Source organism: Meleagris gallopavo, chromosome Z, assembly GCF_905368555.1.
Source record: "Meleagris gallopavo chromosome Z, MGAL_WU_HG_1.1, whole genome shotgun sequence".
Lineage (NCBI taxonomy): Eukaryota > Metazoa > Chordata > Aves > Galliformes > Phasianidae > Meleagris > Meleagris gallopavo.
The window spans coordinates 5,643,884-5,655,999 of NC_139435.1; positions in this window are offsets into that span (position 1 = coordinate 5,643,884).

A 12,116-nucleotide genomic window follows, 5' to 3' on the forward strand; every position below is an offset into this window, starting at 1 on the left:
TGTTGATGGCCCCAGAACTGAATGCAGTACTGTAGGTGGGGTCTCACAAGAACAGAGTAGAGGGGCAGAATCACCTCCCTTGACTTTCTGGGTTTCATGCTTCTCTTGAGACAACCCAAGATACAGTTGGCCTTTTGGGCTGGAAGCACACACTGCTGGCTCATATTGTGTCTTTCATCAACTGACACCCCCAAATCCTTCCTCTCAGGGCTACCCCTAAACCATTCTCTGCCCAATCTGTATTTGTGCTTGAGATTGACCCTACCCAGGTGCACAAGCTTTCTCCTTTAGTTTTTATTTATTCCATATTTCTGTGAAAAACGGATGATAATACCTTTTTCCTTTGCCATATTTTTGTTGCTGATGTCTTTCAGAACAAGCTGTGGCCTTCCTACATTATCTGGAAGAGCTCGGCTATCCAACTATATTAACTGAGTGTTCCAAAAGAGTCCAGTGAATTGCATCTCTTCTCTTTTAATAAGAAACAGCAGTATATACAAAATGCAATCAGACAGTATGTCTTAGCTTCAGCTGGGACAGACCTGATTTTCTTCATACTGTCTGATATGATATTATGTTTTGACTTAAGAGAAAAAAAAAAAAAAAAAGAAGATGTACTGATATTTTGTTGTTGCTGAGCAGCACTGTAGAGTGTCAAGGACATTTCAGATTTTCAGCAATATCTCCACCAATTTCCAAAAAGGAAACACAAACTTTCTTGTGTTTTGTGATTTTGTGGATATATGCATATTTTGAATTACAGTCTGCCTGCAAATCCTATCTAAGTGACCCAGAAACAGAGAGATTTCATATGGGCTTTCACCAGCAAGAAGTCTATGAAAAAAATTTAACAGGAAATAGCTTATGCAGCAATCCTTGGGCCAGTCCAGAAAGAACAAGATCATCACAGGTTCATAGAATGGCCTGGGTTGAAAAGGACCACAGTGTTCATCTAGTTTCAACCCTCCTGCTATCTGCAGAGTTGCCAACCACTAGACCAGGCTGCCCAGAGCCACATCCTGCCTGGCCTTGAATGCCACCGGGAATGGAGTATCCACAACCTCCTTGGGCAACCTGTTTCAGCATGTCACCATCGTCAGAGTGAAAAACTTCCTCCTAATATCTAATCTAAACCTCCCCTGTCTTAGTTTAAAACCATTTCCCATTGTCCTATCACTATCCACCCTGGTAAACAGCCATTCCTCTTCCCATTTATAAACTCCCATAAGAACTGGAAGGCTGCAACGAGGTCTCCGGGGAGCTTTCTCTTTTCCAAGCTAAATAAGCTCAACTCCCTTCACTTTTCTTCACAGGAGAGGTGCTCCAGCTCTCTGATCATCCTAGTGTCCCTCCTATGGACTTGTTCCAAGAACTCCATGTCTGCCACCAATGAAAATCAAAACAACCAGCAAGTGGATTGGGCCACTAGAATTGAAGCAGCTCAGGTAGATTTGGACTGGCATCACAAGGGTGAATTACTCATGACTTCCTGGGCCCATGACACCTCAGGCCATCAAAGAAAAGATATAACATGCAGATGGGCTCAGGACTGAGGAGGCTTTACCATGGGTGTGATTGCACAGGTTATCCATGAATGTGAAATATGTTCTGCAATTTAGCAAGCCAAGTGGTTGAGGGATGAAATATAAATATGGGGAAAACTGCCAGTTTGATTATATCACACTACCTCAAACTTGCCAAGGCAGACACCAAGTGCTTACAATGGTGGAAGCAACCACTGGTGGAAACACATCCCACACTCCATGTCACCAACCTGAATACCATCCTGGGCCTTGATTAGCAAGTCCTGCAGCAATACAACATGTAAGAAAGAACTGAGTCAGATACTGGGACTCATTTCTGAAATAATCTCATAAACACTTAGGTCAAGGAGCATGACATAGATTGAGCATATCTGATTCCCTCTTATGCACCAACATCAGGAAATAATGAATAATAGAGCAGATTGTTAAAGACTGCTGTGAGAGCAATGGAAGCTGAGATATTCTAACATTGTGACACACATTCAGCAAAAGCTACCCAATTAAACAATACTCAGAAATCTGCCAGTCGACCTGGCACTGCCCAGTCAAACTTCTTATGTACTCTAAAAGGGGGTAAAAGCCCTGTAGTGTGCATGAAAGACATGCTGCACATGCACAATAACTCATGACAGTCTGAGTTATTACTGCCCCAGGCAAAGGCAAGCCTATGTGTGGGATTATTTTTGGACAAGGACCTGTGTGCACTTTATGGGTAATACAGAAGAATGGGAATGTCCAGAGTGTACCTCAAAGGGATTAGTTTATGAGTGAGAACAGCCAATAATTTCAGTTGTGTAATGTCAATTTTTACAGAACACTGCATGTCATCTTTACTGGTTGTTGTTATATACCTTATAAATGTTATTACAGTAAGAAATACATAGATTAAGGAAGAATGAATTCTGATAGAACCAGATCTAACTACAGCAAACAGTAACTCAACACTGCATCACCCCTCCTGCCCTGAATTACTGTTTTGACAGATGGAGTCCAAAACCATGGACTAGATGAATTCCTTGTACAATTTAAAGGGGTGGCCCATGATAATGATGTGTGCCTTTTTATATGGAAAGACAAGTTAGATAATGATAATTACTTAGGATGTATGGGAAATGGTGTGACCTTAGCATGATGTAAAAGGTATTGAATAAGGGTGGATATTGATCCGGTTTCAGCTGGGACAGCATTTATTTTTGGAGGAGGAGTTTTTGTCACTGTGAAGAGGGTGATAAGTGCAGTTGCACCTGTCAACAGCCTGATAAAAGAGCGAGGGCAGATCCAGCACTATCAGTAACGGGGCAGTGCTGTTTAGTCACACTTGTTAAGGCTACTCTGATTGTGCTGGTGCTAGTGGGTCTGCTGGATTGCCATGGCTGCGTCCCGGCAGAAGGCTACTGCCAGGAAACATGTAGAGACCCAGACAGAGGTCCCCTGCACACGTAAGAGGAAGGCTGCAGCCAAGAAGAGTGTGGAGACCCAGACTGAGGTCCCAAAACAGCACGCTAGCGTTCAGGTTGCTGGCTGCAACGAGTGCCAGAGTCTGGCCCTTGAAGTGCCAGGCGATGGAGGCAGCGCCTGTGTAAGGTGTGACCAGGAAAATGACCTTCTCAGTCTGGTGGCCTGCCTGAGGGAAGAGGTGGAGAGGCTGAGGACCATCAAGGACTGTGAAAAGCAAATTGACTGGTGGTGCCAGGCTCTATCGGCCCCAAGGTCTCTGCATGCAACTGAGGCTCCCTCTGGAGCATGTGGCCCCCAGTCGCCTTGCAAACAGGTGACAGAGAGGAATCGCAGACAGACTGTGCTCCTGATACAGTGAGCTCTCAGTCTGCTCCTACCCCTCACAATACTAATGAAGAACTAGGGGGTGTGAGACTGGGTCAAAACCACTGTAACTCTCTCCCAAAAGGGCAAGGTGATATCCACTGCTCAGTGGCGGAGCCTCTACCCTGTTGTTGCCGAGCAGAGCAAAGCTGTTTGAGAGAGAAGGACAGGTGGAAACAGATACCGACTCGGCGTTGTGGGCGCCCCCCCCCAGACCATGCTCAGCTCCCCAGGTGCCTCTGCGGAATAGATTTGAGGCCCTGGAACCCGAGGGAGAGGTGTGTGCAGGTGTGGAGGGAGGCCCACCTGTGAGAGTGCCTCGGGGGAAGCAGACACCCCCACGTCTCAAGACTTCCTCCACTCAGAAGGACAGAAGGGTGGTTGTCATAGGCGACTCCCTGCTGCAAGGAACCGAAGGCCCTATATGCCGGCCCAACTCTACCCACAGAGAGGTGTGCTGCCTCCCAGGGGCACGGGTCAGGAACATTGCTAGGAGACTTCCCAGATTGATCTGTCTTTCTGACTACTATCCACTATTGATAGTACAGGCTGGCAGTGAAGAAGTTGGTGAGAAAAGCCTGAAGGCTATCAAAGATGACTTCAGGGGACTGTGGCGGGTAGTTGAAGGAACAGGTGTGTAGGTGGTTATTACATCTGTACCTTCAGTGGCAGGAAACGATAGTGGGATGAGCCTAAAAACCCATCTCTTGAACAAATGGCTTAGGAGTTGGTGCAAACGCAGGAGTTTTGGTTTTTTTGATCATGGGGCAATTTATTTGGCACCTGGCATGATGGCTGCAAATGGAAGCAACCTGTCTCCATGGGGAAAGAGGGTTCTAGCCGAGGAACTGGCGGGACTTACTGGCAGGTGTTTAAACTAGGTATGAAGGGGGAAGGGGACAAAATGAGGCCCGCTGGGACTGAGGGGGGCAGTTCGAGGCTCCAAACAGAACTTGATGGGTGGAGACAGTGGAGTTCAAAGGCTTGGAGAGGGGTGGGAGGATGCTGCTTCTCTTAAGTGCCTGTATACTAATGCGCGTAGCATGGGGAATAAACAGGAAGAGCTGGAGTTCTGCATGCGGTCGTGAGGTCATGATCTCATTGCGATCACGGAGACATGGTGGGACAGCTCGCATGACTGGAATGTTGTCATGGAGGGCTATGTGCTTTTTAGGAAAGATCGGCTGGCTAGGCGGGGTGGTAGAGTTGCTCTTTATGTGAGAGAGCAGCTAGAATGTATTGAACTTCACTTGGGGGAGAGTGATGTAGCAGTGGAGAGCTTATGGATGAGAATCAAGGGGCAGGCTGGTAAGGGTGACACTGTTGTGGGGGTTTACTACAGGCCCCCTGATCAGGATCAGGAGGCTGATGAGGCCTTCCAAAAGCAACTGGATATAGCGTCACGTTCCCAGGCACTGGTGCTTATGGGGGACTTCAATTATCCAGATATTTGCTGGACGACCATCATGGCCAGGCACGCACAGTCCAGACAGTTCTTGCAATGCGTTGAAGACAACTTTCTGATGCAAGTGGTGGAGGAACTGATGCGGGGAGGGGTGTTACTGGACCTTATTTTCACCAATAGAGATGGACTTGTTAAGGAAGTAAAGGTTGGGGGCAGTTTGGGTTGTAGTGATCATGAGATGGTGGAGTTCAAGATCCTGAGTGGAAGAAGCAAAGCAATAAGTAGGATTGCTACCCTGGACTTTAGGAGAGCCAACTTCGATCTCTTCCGGGACCTACTTGGAGCTATCCCGTGGGCTCGGGTGTTAAAAGGTAAGGGGGCCTCTGAGAGCTGGTCAGCATTTAAACAGCTCTTCTTCCAAGCTCAGGACCGGTGCGTCCCTGTGAGCAAGAAATTGGGAAAAGGTGGCAGGAGACCTGTGTGGATGAGCAAGGAGCTCATGCGCAAGCTCAAAGGGAAGAAGAAGGTCCATGAAATGTGGAAAAGGGGTCTGACCACTTGGGAAGAATATAGGAATGTAGTCAGGGCCTGCAGGGATGCAACGAGGAAGGCTAAAGCCCATCTGGAATTGAATCTGGCTAAAGTGATAAAGGATAATTAGAAAGGCTTCTTCAAGTAAAACAGCAAAAAGAAAACTAGAGAGACTGTGGGCCCCTCACTAAGTGAGGGGGGGTTCTGGTAACGGAGGATGCTGAGAAGGCAGAGATACTGAATGCCTCCTTTACTTCCATCTTCAGTGAAAAGGCTCTCCCTCAGGTTTCCCACACCCTCGAAGTTAGTGAGAGGATCTGGGGAATGGGAGACTTCCCTTTAGTCAGGAAAGAGGACGTGCGTGAGTGCCTAGGCAGTACTAAGGTCCACAAGTCCATGGGACCTGATGGGGTGCATCCACGTGTGCTGAGGGAGCTGGCGGAGGTCATTGCCGAACCGCTCTCCATCATTTTTGAGAGGTCCTGGACAACAGGGGAGGTCCCTGAAGACTGGAGGATAGCCAATGTCACTCCGGTCTTCAAAAAGGGCAAGAAGGAAGATCCGGGTAATTATAGGCCTGTCAGCCTCACCTCTGTCCCTGGAAAGGTGATGGAACAGCTTGTGCTGGATACCATCTCCAGACAACTGGGAGAAAAGGAGGTTATCAGGAGTAGTCAGCATGGGTTCACCAAGGGGAGGTCGTGCTCGACCAACTTGGTGGCCTTCTATGATGCTGTCACATGCTGGGTGGATGGGGGAAGAGTGGTAGATGTAGTCTACCTTGATTTTAGAAAGGCCTTTGATACTGTCTCCCACGACATCCTTATAACAAAGCTGAGGAAGTGTGGGATAGATGAGTGGACAGTGGGTGGGCTGAGAACTGGCTGACTGGCAGAGCGCAGAGAGTCATTGTTGATGGTGCAGAGTCTGGCTGGAGACCTGTAACCAGTGGTGTTTCCCAGGGGTCTGTGCTGGGTCCGGTCTTGTTCAACATCTTCATCAATGACCTTGATGAAGGGGTAGTGGCCACCCTCAGCAAGTTTGCTGATGATACGAAGTTGGGAGGATTGGCTGACACGCCTGAAGGCTGTGCTGCCATTCAGTGAGACCTGGACAGGCTGGAGAGCTGGGCAGTAAGAAACCGGATGAGGTTCAACAAAAGCAAGTGTCGGGTCTTACACCTAGGGAGGAATAATTGCATGCACCAAAACAGGCTGGGGGATGAACTGCTGGAGAGGAGCTCTGCAGAGAGGGACCTGGGCGTCCTGGTGGATGACAGGTTGGCCATGAGCCAGCAGTGTGCCCTCGTGGCCAAAAAGGCCAGTGGCATTCTGGGGTGCATTAAAAAGAGCGTGTCCAGCAGGTCGAGGGAGGTGATCCTCCCCCTCTACTGTGCCCTGGTAAGGCCTCATCTGGAGTACCGTGTCCAGTTCTGGGCTCCCCAGTACAAAAAAAGACAGGGATCTCTTGGAAAGAGTCCAGCGGAGGGCCACAAAGATGGTGAAGGGCCTGGAGCATCTCCCCTATGAAGAAAGGCTAAGTGAACTGGATCTGTTTAGCCTTGAGAAAAGAGGACTGAGAGGGGACCTGATCCAGGTTTATAAATATCTGCGTGTGGTGGCCATAGTGGTGAGGCCAGTCTCTTTTCAGTGGTACGTGGAGACAGGACAAGGGGAAACGGACATAAGCTGCAGCATAGGAAGTTTCGCACGAATGTGCGTAAGAACTTCTTCACGGTGAGGGTGACGGAGCACTGGAACAGGCTGCCCAGGGGGGTTGTGGAGTCTCCTTCTCTGGAGATATTCAAGTCTCGCCTGGACGCCTACCTGTGCGACCTGGTGTAGGGAACCTGCTTTGGCAGGGGGGTTGGTCTCGATGATCTCTAGAGGTCCCTTCCAACCCCTGTGATTCTGTGATTCTGTGATTTTCTTCTTAGTGTCTAGTATGATGGTATGTTTTGGTTTTGGGAGAAATACTGCCTTGATAACCCACTGATGTTTTAGTTGTCACTGATAAAGTCAGTAACAGAGCCAAGTACATTTCAGTTTTTCAGTTTAACGTACCATCCAGCAAGAAGGGAGTCTGAGAAGAGAGTCTGGAGAGGATAAATTGCTGGGACAGCAGAACCAAGACACCTGACTCCAATTGGCCGAAAGAATATTCCATTTGATATGTTATCGTATGAAAAACAACAACAACAACAACAAAAGCATAAAACTGAGTGGAGCTGTCCACAGCAACACTGCTTGGAGAATGGCTGGGCATCAGTAGGCAAGTGGTGAAAGGCTCTATAATACTTAGCTGCTTTTCAGGCTAAACTACAAAAGTAAAACAAATATCACAAGAACTTTCAGTATGTCCTAGACAGTTTTGTTGAAGTATGAGAGCATCTATCACTTTTAATGCTAGATTATATAGAGAATCATAGAATCACAGGATCACAGATTCATAGACTGGCTAACCTTTGAAGGGACTGTGAAGATTATCCACCTCTCATCCTCCTGCCATGCATAAAAATGCCAATCACTAGATTAGGATGTTCAGGGCCTCATCCATCCTGGCCTTGAGTGTCTCCAGAGATGGGGCATCTATAGTTATTCTGGACAGCATGTTCCAGCACCTCACCACTCTCTGAGGGAAAAACTTCCATCTAACATCTAATCTAAATTTTCCTTCTTTTAATTTAAAGTCATTCCCCTTTGTCCTATCACTATTATGCTATGTAAAATGTCAGTCTCCCTCCTTTTTATAAGATCCTTTTAAGTACTGGAAGGCCGCAGTGAGGCCACCAAATCGGTGAGGCATTATCTGCTCTTGGTAAAGCTTTGTAACTGCCTTGGATCTCCTCTTTATCTTTCATGTGCCTTAACACAGCTTCCGGTAAGATTTGTGTCTTGATCTTCCCAGCAAAGTGAGGCTTGCCATCCAGTAGTTTTCTGAACCTTCCTTTTTATCTTTGTTATAAATGGGAGCTATATCTTCCTTTTTCCAGACACTGGACTCTTCACCTCACACTGTTTTTTTGCCATTACACTAAATATAAATCTGATCTAAGGATAGCAAATAATTGTTAGAAGTCGTTCAACAAGTAGAATAACCTTCAATGGAAAAAGAATAGTCTCTTTCTTCAGTGTGTAATAGAAATTTTGTACATATTACCCACAACATTTTTTATTTTGCCATTTATCTCATATTAGTATGTGATATATTATGAACTAACTGAAAAAAACACCAGATTGACCACTAAAACATACAGAGGAGAATTTGCTTGAAATAGAATGATTGGTCTTATAAGACATATGAATTAACCACGTCATTACAAGAACTAGCACTAACAATGAGCACCACATGATCCATTTATAAGTATTCACTACAATTTTGCAAAGGAACCCAGTAGTGCAACTGGTAATGTAAAAATTTGGGTAAAGAAATACTATAACATATGCCCTGCTATATAAACAGACAACGAAGATGCTGTCAAGACTTGGCCAGTATCATGAGTTGGATTTTGTTTTTCATTTGCATTCAATTATTATTATTATTATTAAAAAAAAAAAAAAGGCAAATACATTAGGGAACAAACAAACAAAAGAAAAAAAAAGGCTCAGAAATGAATACTTTTTAATCTCATAGAAACCCATCTACAGTGAAGCTTTCAAGCATGTGGCACTATATACCCTCTGTGCTAATATCTCTTCTTTTTCTAGCAGCAGTGACTAAATGTTACATTGCCAAAGCTGCTTTTTACCTCAGCTGCTGCTAGCTGGTTGTACTTCAATTTCTCTTTTCATTTTAGATTTCAGTGGCCCCTTTTCCCATTATACTGAGTAATATATGAGTCTGAATGATGTGTGTAATGGGAAACTGATGTTATGTGTGTACTTTATTGACACAACTGACAAGGAAAGCCTTAGTCTACATCTCTAAGTAGTGTAATTTATTGTTCACTATCCCCTTCTCACCCACATATAATAGTAAATGAGAGAAAAAGAAAGAAGAATTGTATTATCACTCTTTCTCCAAACACTTACAAACAGACAAACAAAAAAGTCGTTAAACCTGAAACAAGTGCTTCCTGCCTCTCGCATAGCATGACTGGAGAGTAATGCCTAAAATTTTGCCTTCAGAATGAGAGGTGGATGAATACACAATTTTTTCATTATTTCATCTTCATCTTCATCTCAAAATGATTATGCCAGCTGTTTCACTATAATTGACTGATTCTCTGTTCCACAAACACCCTTCTTGTCCACAGAATATGGTTTTAAACTGGAATGAAATTCCATTAAATCCAATATATTGAATGAAATTAAGTGGCAGAGGCACTTATAGTATTGACGGATGACCATTAACTTGATTTTTTAAAATCAGTTAAGTTGTAAGAATCAACAATAATGCTTCATCCTACTTCTTTATGTCTTCTTAAGACAACTTTCTATATAAGATCATCAATGAGAAATTCATTACATCTTTTCTGAAACTACTCTTTGATATGTCAAATGATTGATGACATAAAAAAAAAAACCTAGTCACTCATTTTTGTAGACCCTGCATTGAAGATTTTCCATACTGAATAACGATAAAGGTTTGACTAAATCATTTTACTTTTAATTTGCAAAAGGCTAGAAAAACACATGCATTCTATTATTCTATCTCAGCTGGTTAGTGGTGACTAGGTTTTTGTTGTTGTTGTTTGTTTGTTTGTTTTTGCGATTCTTTGTCTCTATCACATAACACATTAGGAAGAGAAATTTAACAAACATAAGGCAACATCAAACTGTGGATTTGTATCTTGTTAGTTGAATATTTTATTATTTTCTTGCAACAGATCATTAATCACTTTCCAATTGTAGACTGTCCTGGATGGCAGCAGTTACTCTTGTCCTGTGGTTACACTGCCTCTTGATTTTGCATAGTGAATTTTTTGATAGGATTAAATCAGATTATCTATGTGAGAAGTAAAATATTACTGCTGTGAAAAGTAAAATATGAACTGCATTAATATAACAACTTCTTACAAAAAATAATCTGCATAACTCAAAGTCTTTAAATTAAAATCATATTCTTTGTGCTGTATGTGCGTATACATATAGTAAGAAAATAAGAATATTTTCCATATTTTCCCTTCCCAATACATTTTTTATGAATTTAGATAACTGATGAATTATTCTTCTGCTTTGTCTCTTTCTGCTTCCATCTATGTAGGTTGCTCTGAAAGTAATACCTCCTATTTATTTCCATGGAGACTAAAACAGATACAAAGAGCACCATAATACAGACGGAGACAACTCTCAGCTACAAAACACTGTTATTCAACAGCCACCATTAGCTATGCATTTTTGCAAGAGATGAACAAGAGCCTGAAAACCTTGCTTGTAGAAGTCTGCATAACTGGAAGTGACCCATCCTTGCCACAGCTGAAATGTACCACCCACTGTTTCATATCCACTGCTTGGTCTCCATAAACATTCAACAAGCATCAGTGAATGTCAGTGGAACAATTTTTTATGCTTGGAAGAATTCAATGACAAACCTTTGCTCCATACACACTTCCATGTCAGGCACCTTTTTGTCAGATTGTCCTTCTGCTGCAATCTGTCACAGCAATAAAATATTATGGAATAGCGGTGGGAAGATGCAAACTCTACTGCCATACCACCAACATCTGCCTCTGCTGTTGTGGGCCAACATAATACAATAGGAAGCTTTATTTTTGAAGCAAGGTAAAACCTTTTTCATCATTATGACTATGAAATTAATTGTTTTCACAATCACCAAGGGAAATTGTGATCTGTGTGAGTCATAGCATAGGCTTTTACATCCTTGTATCAAATTCTAAAACCTGATACTAAACTAGAAAACATATTGGTGAAAGACAGTTTTGATAAAGATTTCAAGATTTCAGTGGTGAAGAATCCATTCATTATAAGGAGTGACTAGAGACACTATGCAAAGATGTCTGGGGATTTGCATTTAAAATAGAAGTAAAATCTTTTTTTTTTTTTTTTTTTTTTTTCAGCTGAAAGATTGAACTTGCTCTCCTGCTTTGGCATAATAGTACTCAAACTGAATTTTCAATGTTCTTTGATTAGTAAAAGAGTCTGTAACTCTTGCACAGAAAACAGAAAGAATGCTTCTTTTTTGTAATTATTCTGCTTTCCTCAGGTCTCTTCAAGTTATTTTTTTTAACCTGCGGCTAGTTAGAAGGCCAGAATATTTTCCACATTTCCTCATTTCAAAATGCTTTTTACAAGTTATTCTACTTTTCTAGAACCTTGATGAAGGTGGTGCTGTTCCTTTCCCTTCCAGTCCCTCACACACACATTTTGTTGCACTGCTGGAAAGTCATTAGAAAAGATAAGAACAAATGTTAAGTTTTGAATATAAAGGTATTAAATGTATGTGAAATGAAGTCATAGGTTGCAGACAATCGATTTTAACATATGTCAGTAATAAAGCTAAAGAACATGTAGGTGAAACAAAACGTGTACAAAGGTGTTGAGTTGATCATAAATCAGTTTCACTTGAAATTAAGTAAAGCAAAAAGTAGTAGTAATCTGCTTGTAGTTTTCACTTTTTAACACTACTTTCCACTCTCAGCTTCTCTAACTTTTCCATTCTGCCTATTTCTAAACATCTTTTAAAAATATTATTATAAATAATGTGTTCTTAAAAGTGAGAAAACATTTCTACCTGATAATTGACAGTCCATTATAGTTCAGAGTACTTAATATGATATTTTCAAGACAGAAAATGATTGTCTTCTTTTCACCTTTTTCTTTAACAAGTAAATATATTAAATTCCTTTATTTCAA